Raw genomic sequence first — 8,094 nt, forward strand, 5'->3', positions numbered from 1 at the left:
GTCAGCTCCCTCAGCGTCCGGCCGAGGCGCGGTGTATGCTGAGCCACTGCCGCAGCCGGCTGCTCCACGTCCTGGGCTTTAGCTTCTTCCTGCAGAACCACCACCCGATTCTCCTCCGCCCTCCCCATCTCATGAAGCCACTGGTCGTGTTCATCCTCAGCGGCCCCAGCGCCGTCAAGGGGACACAGTGCACCCACATCGTCGAGAAATATGGCCACACACACCTTTCTGCATGAGAGCTGCTTCATGATGAAAGGAAGAACCCAGATTCACAGTATGGAGTACTTATTGAAAAGTACATTAAAGAAGGAAAGATTGTACCAGTTGAGATAACCATCAGTTTATTAAAGAGGGAAATGGATCAGACAATGGCTGCCAATGCTCAGAAGAATAAATTATTGATTGATGGGTTTCCAAGAAATCAAGACAACCTTCAAGGTTGGAACAAGACCATGGATGGGAAGGCAGATGTATCTTTCGTTCTGTTTTTTGTCTGTAATAATGAGATCTGTATTGAACAATGTCTTGAGAGGGGAAAGAGTAGTGGTGGGAGTGATGACAACAGAGAGAGCTTGTAAAAGAGAATTCAGACCTACCTTCACTCAACAAAACTGATTACTGACTTATATGAAGAAATGGGGAAAGTGAAGAAAATAGATGCTTCTAAATATGTTGATGAAGTTTTTGATGAAGTTGTGAAGACTTTTGACAAGGAAGGCTAATTCTAAACCTGAAAGCATCCTTGAAATAATGCTTAAATACTGTTTTGATAGCTGCTATCAAAACTGCCCTTGTTAAGGCAATTTTAATCTTTCATAACTACATCTCAGTTAGTGGCTGGAAAGTATATGGTAAAACAAATTAAATTTATGTTTCTATTTTGGTCACAGGAACAGACAGTGAATTCAGGTTTAACTTCATCTTAGTTATGGTGCTCACTAAACAAAGAAGGGTATCAGCTAGTTTATTTTTTTTTAATTCAAAAAGAATATCGTTTTTATACTTTGTGCCTTCTGTGAGCAAAACTTTTTAGTATGCATACATATCTATCCCTTTAATAATTACAATGTGTTAAGATTTATGGATACCCACTTTCTCTTTTTTTTTTCTTTTTGTGCAGTGGCGTGATCTTGGATCACTGCAACCTTCGCCTCCCGGGTTCAAGTGATTCTCCTGCCTCAGCCTCGCAAGTAGCTGGGACTACAGACGAGTGCCACTATGCCCAGCTAATTTTTTGTATTTTTAGTGCAGATGGGGTTTCACCATGTTAGCCAGGATGGTCTTGATCTCCTGACCCAGTGATCCACCCTCCTCAGCCTCACAAAGTGCTGGATTACAGGAGTAAGCCACCGTGCCCGGAGCCACCCTAAGTTTCTTTTTTTTTTAAAGAGAAAAAGGGGAAAAAAAGAAAAAGAGGGAAATAGGAATATTACTTCATTCCTAAAATGGGTTTCAATAATGGCCGATCAATATTTTGAGTGTTTAAAGTGGTTAATGCATATTTCATGTGTTTAAAATGGAGACCTCTATTGTGTTTATTTGTTCTGGCTCTGAGTTCAAGTCCTGGATATCGTTATCAATTTGTTGTCTCGTTGAATCTAAATCTCATTATGTGTCTTATGTATCTGGGTGTTAAGATCTCTTATTGTTGCATTAATCCTTTTACCCTTGTATCCTTGTAGCTTTGAAATCTATTTTATTAAGTGTGAAAATTGCAACTCCTGCTTTTTATTTATTTATTTTTGCTCTCCATTTGGTTGGTGAGTTTTTTCCATCCCCTTGTTTTGAGTCTTTGTATATCTTTAGATATATCATTAGATTTTGTGGATAATGTATATTTTGTGTGTTTAAAATGGAGAGTTCTATTGAGTTTATTTGTTCTGGATCTTAGTTCCAGTCCCGGATATCGTTATCAATTTTCTGTCTCATTGAATCTAAATCTCATTATGGGTCTTATGTATCTGGGTGTTAAGATCTCTTATTATTACATTAATCCTTTTACCCTTGTATCCTTGCAGCTTTGAAATCTATTTTGTCAAATGTGAAAATTGCAACTCCTGCTTTTTATTTATTTATTTTTGCTCTCCATTTGGTTGGTACGTTTTTTTTTTCCAACCCTTTATTTTGAGTCTATGTATATCTTTGGATATACTGTTAGATTTTGTCTGTATCTTTTGATTGGGAGATTTGGTCGATTTAAATTTAGGGTTGCTGCCGTTTGATATTAACTGGCTATTTTGTCCTTTCGTTGATAAAAATTCTTCTTTATGTTAATGCTCTTTACTTTTTGATGTATTTTTAGAAAGGGTCATACTGGTTGTTCCTTTCTGTGTATAATGCTTCTTTTAGAAGTTCTTGTAAAGCAGGCCTGGTGGTAATAAAATCTCTGAGTACTTGCTTGTTCCTAAAAGATTTTATTTTTCCTTCAAATTTAAAGCTTAAATTGGCAGGATATGAAATTCTGGGCTGAAAGTTCTGTTGATTAAGTATATTGAATATTGGCCCCCACTCTCTTCTAGCTTGTAGGGTTTCCGTTGAGAGATCTGCTGTAAGCCTAATAGGCTTACCTTTATGGGTAACTTGATCTTTCTCTCTGGCTGCCCTTAATATTTTCTCCTTCGTTTCGATCTTGGTGAATCTAACGATTATGTGCCTTGGGGTTTGTCTCCTTGAGGAATATCTTTGTGGTGTTCTCTGTATTGCCTGGGGTTGAATAGTGTCCTGCTTTGCTAAATTAGGAAAATTTTCCTGGATAATGTTCTGGAGAGTATTTTCCAGCTTGAATTCATTCTCTCCGTCACATTCAGGTACACCAATCAAGCGTATATTAGGTCTTTTCACATAGTCCCATATTACTTGGAGACTTTGCTCATTCCTTTTTATCCTTTTTTCTCTATTCTTGTCTTGTTGTTTTGTTTCATTAAGTTGATCTTCGACCTCTGATACCCTTTCTTCTGCTTGATCCATTCAGCTGTTTAATCTTGTACATATTTCACTAAGTTCTCGTGTTGTATTTTTCAACTCCATAAGTTCATTTGTATTCCTCTCTATGTTGTCTATTCTTTTCAACATTTCATCTAACCTTTTTCCCAAGTTCTTAGTTTCTTTACATTGGGTTAGAACAAGTTCCTTTAACTCCCAGAAGTTTCTTATCATCCACCTTTTAAAGCCTACTTCAGATAATGGAACACAGTCCTTTTCCATCAGGGCTTGTTCTGTTACTAATGAGTCCTTTTCCATCAGGGCTTGTTCGGTTGCTGATGAGTCCTTTTCCATCAGGGCTTGTTCCGTTGCTGATGGGTTCTGATTTTGAGTATACTCAGCCTTCTTAGGCTGTTTTTTTCCCTTCATTGTAGATGAACCGCCTTTCTAATTAGTTTTCTGAGTCGACGTCCGACTTATTGATTCCCAGTGTTGGGATCCGAGCAACCCACTGTGGCAGCCTAAATAGCAGCGATAAGACTGATGGTGCTCTTCTGCCCAGGAATCTCTGGTCTGGCTTCCCTCTTGAGTCTGCAACAAGCAGCTCTGACTTCCCGGAGCTCCAAACTCCGGTCAGTAGGGGAAGCAGTCCCGTTGGCTCTGCATGAAGAGCTGCTGCGCCGAGATGCCGGCAAAACTGCTGTGGCGGCCCCAAGAGTCGCGCTGGCGACCCGTGGGGCTCCTCCACTGGGAATCGGCTGATCGGTGAGTGACGAAAATTCGTCTAAAAGTGTGGCGTCGTCTCGTTCTCTGGGCTTTCACTGGGAGCTACAATCCTGAGCTGTTAGTGGTCAGCCATCTTGGATCGATCCCTCCCACTTTCTCTTTTTCTTGCAAGTTTTAAATTTCCAACCTTAACTGAATTTGTGGACCAAATATCAAAGGAACTTTTTTGTGTAGTCAGTTCTTGTACAATGTGTTTGGTAAACAAACTGAAAATGGATTCTTAGCAGTGTTTTAGTATTTATCAAATAACTGACCATTTTCTATAGAAAGGTGAGAAAATTTAGGCTTTGTTTTACTACAACTTGTGCAAAGTTGTATGACAGGGCATATTCTTTGCTTCCAAGATTTGGGTTGGGGGCACTAGGGGTTCAGAGCCTGGTAGAATTGTCAGTTTTATTCTGACATAATCTAAGGGTATGAGGCAAGGATTACATCAATGCTTGTGTTCCTTATACTCTGTTATTCATGATTCAGCTGATCCTAAAATTTCTAGCAATGGAACCTTGAAATGCATGTGACTAGATTTATGCTAAAATGATTCAGTTAGCATTTTAGTAACACTTTAACGGGTTTTTTTTGTTTTCTAGACTTAATAAAAGGTTAGGATTAATTAGGAGAAGGAATCTAATTGTTCCCCATTTGTATTTTATTTTCTTGAATACTTTTTCATAGTTTTTGTTTAAAGAGATTTAAAAATCATTGCAATTTGGTCAGAAAAATAATAAATATATCTTATAAATGTTTAAAAAAAAAAAACTTCTGTGAGTTAAAAAAAACATGTTCTAGCCCAATGTAAAGAAACTAAGAACCTTGAAAAAAGGTTTGACAAAATCCTAACTAGAATAGACAATTTAGAGAGGAATATAAGTGAATTAATGGAACTGAAGAATACAAGAACTCCACAGAGTATGCACAGGTTTTAACACTCGAATTGATCAAGCAGAAGAAAGGATATCAGAGGTCGAAGACCAACTTAGTGAAATGAAATGAGAAGACAAGACTAGAGAAGGAAGAGTAAAAAGGAATGCGCAAAGTCTCCAAGAAATATGGGACTATGGGAAAAGACTTAATTTATGTACCTGTATGTCATGAAGAGAATGAATCCAAGCTGGAAAATATTCTTCGGGATATTATTCAGGAAAACTTTCCTAACCTAGTAAGCCAGGACAATACTTAACTCCAGGTAATACAGAGAACACCACAAAGATATTCCTCAAGTAGAGCAACCCCAAGACACAAAATCATTAGATTCACCAGGGTTGAAATAAAGGAGAAAATTCTAAGGGCAGCTAGAGAGAAAGGTCAGGTTACCCATAAAGGGAAGCCTATCAGACTCACAGCAGATCTCTCAGCAGAAACCCTACAAACTAGAAGAGAGTGGGGGTTAATATTTAATATCCTCAATGAAAAGAACTTTCAACCCAGAATCTCATATCCAGCCAAACTAAGCTTCATAAATGAAGGAAAAATAAAATTTTTCATGAACAAGCAAGCACTCAGAGATTTCATCACCACCAGGCGTGCTTTACAAGAGCTTCTGAAAGAGACACTATACACAGAAAGGAACAACCAGTATCAGTCATCCCAAAAACTTACCAAAAGGTAAAGAGTATCTCCATAATGAAGAATCTATATCAACTAATGGGCAAAATAGCCAGCTAGCGTTAAACAATAATATTAAACTCACAGTTATCAATATTTATCCTAAATTTAAATGGATTAAATGCCCCAATCAAAGACACGGACAGGCAAATTGAATAAAAAGTCAAAACTCATCAGTACGCTGTATCCAGATCCGTCTCATAAGCAAGGACTCACAAAGACTCAAAGTGTTTGTGGAAGACTTACCAATCAAATGGAGAGCAAAAAACAAAACAAAACAAAAACAAAAAACAGGAGTTGTAACTTTCGTCTCTGACAAAATAGACTTTAATGGTAACAAAGACTAAAAGAAACAAAGAAGGACATTACATAATGGTAAAGGATCAATACAACAACAGGAGTCAATGATCATAAATATATATGCACCCAATACAGGAGCACCCAGATACATAAGACAAGTTCTTAATGACTTATAAAGAGACTTGGACTCCCGCACAATAATAGTGGGAGACTCTGACACCACATTGTTAATCCTCGACGGATCAATGAGATAGAAAATTAACAGGGACATCTATGATTAGAACTCAGACCTGGAACAAGTAAACTCAGTGGATATTTATAGAATTCTACACCCCAGATCCACAGAACATACATTTTTCTCAGTATCACATTACACCTATTTTGAAAGTGACCACATAATTGGAAGTAAACCACTCTTCAGCATTTGCATAGCATTTCACAGACTTAAACGAAATATTGGTTGGCTGTTTGTTATTTTCTTCCCTTATTCCTTCCTGTCTCTGCTGTTAAGCACAATTATCAGCATAAAAGATGTTTTCAATACCTATTTTTACATTGCATTCCAGCCTGGGCAATAGAGCAAGACTCCTGTTCTCTCTCCCCATTTCTCTTTTTCTTTCTTTCTTTCAAAAAAAAAATTTTTAACACACACAAGAACAATCCTATGCATTGCTCATGGATGCAATTGTGGTTGGTTCAGGGAAATTTGAAATGTTCAAAGGGCACTTCAACTTTATCTGTTATTAGGCAATCCTTTAAAAAAATGAGACAGACTAAAAATGGCAAAATATTAACAAATGTTTCTTTCATGTGGGGGAAGATGAAATCTTTGTTATATAATTTTCTATAATCTCTGTTTTGGTATCTCTATTTTTATCTCTGCATCTATTGATAGGTGCATATATAGATATGCATTGATGCACACATATATTTTTCTTTTATGAAATGTATATATGGGTTAAGTGTTCCTAATCCAAATATCCAAAATTTGAAATCCTCCAAAATCTAAAATCTTTTGAGTGCCAACTTGATGCTCTAAGGAATTCTCATTGGAGTGTTCAGATTTCCGATTTTCAGATGAGGGGGGCTGAAACAGTAAGTGTAATACAAGTATTCCAAAATCTGAAAAAAGCCAAAATCTGAAATGCTTCTGGTTCCAAGTATATCTGATAAGGGGTGATTAGCTTGTGTCTGTTTTCTCAAATAAAAATGAGATTTATTTATTTATTTTTAAATTTTTATGGGTACATAGTAGGGGGATATATTTATGGGATACATGAGATATGTTAGTACAGGCAAACAATCCATAATAATCATATAATTCTTTGAATTAGAGTCACATAATTTTGACTTTAAATATTTTCAGGAAGGCCTCCTTTACATCCTTGTTCCTGGATCTATAGATGATGAGACCGAGGAAGGCAGAGACAACATTGTAGTCTTGGAGTATCTAACCTCTCAAGCATTTATCCATTGTTTTATAGACAATCCAATTATACTCTTTAAGTTGTTTTTAAATACAGAATTAAATTATTATTTATTATAGTGCTATCAAACGCTGCATCTTATTCATTCTTTGTATTTTTTGGTACCCTGTAACGGTACTCACCTCCTCTGCTAGTCCCTCCAACCTTCATTACCTTTCCTAACCTCTGGTAACCATCCTTCTGTTCTCTGCTTCCATGAGTTCAATTGCTCTGATTTTTTAGATCCCATAAATAAGTGAGAACATGTAAAGATTGTCTTTCTGTGCCTTCCTTATTTCGCTTAACATAATGAACTCCATTTCCATCCATGTTGTTGCAAATGATAGAATCTCATTCTTTTCTAGGCTGAGTAGTATCGCACTGTGTACAGGTGCCATGTTTTCTTTATCCATTTATCTGTGGATGAACATTTAGGTTGATTCCAAATTTTGGCTATTGTGAACAGCGCTGCAACAAACATGGGAGTACAGAAATCTCTTGAATGCACTGATTTCCTTTCCTTGGGTACAGAACCAGCAGTGTGGTTGCTTGCTGGATTGCATGATAGCTCTGCTTCTAATTTCTCGAGGAACTTCCAAACTGTTCTCCATAGTGGTTGTACCAATTTACATTCCCACCAACAGTGTATGAGGGCTTCCTTTTCTCCACATCCTCACCAGCATTTGTTATTTCCTGACCTTTGGATAAAAGCCATTTTAACTGGGGGCGAGATGATATCTCATTGTAGCTTTGATTTGCATTTCTCTGATGATCAGGGTTGTCGAGCCCCTTTTCATATGCCTGTTTGTCATATGTATGCCTTCATTTGAGAAATGTCTATTCAAATCTTTTGCCCAAAAAAATGAGATTGAAAATGTAAATTTTAAACTGATCAGGTAAGAGTCAATTCTACAAGCTGAGCCCAGACCAGACTAGACTAGTTATTAGCCATGTTGTTTCGCATATGTCTAAAATAATTCTAGCTCTGATTTTCTAAGCGCCTAGTGTACGAAGCAAT

At 37.1% G+C, this 8,094-nt stretch overlaps 1 pseudogene; it reads left to right on the forward strand.

Annotated features, from left to right (window-relative positions):
* On the forward strand, positions 1-758 carry LOC100405262 (UMP-CMP kinase pseudogene; annotated as a pseudogene).
* The last annotated feature ends 7,336 nt before the right edge of the window (positions 759-8,094 follow it).

The sequence above is a fragment of the Callithrix jacchus genome, chromosome 7 (assembly GCF_049354715.1).
Source record: "Callithrix jacchus isolate 240 chromosome 7, calJac240_pri, whole genome shotgun sequence".
NCBI classification, from domain to species: Eukaryota; Metazoa; Chordata; class Mammalia; order Primates; family Cebidae; genus Callithrix; species Callithrix jacchus.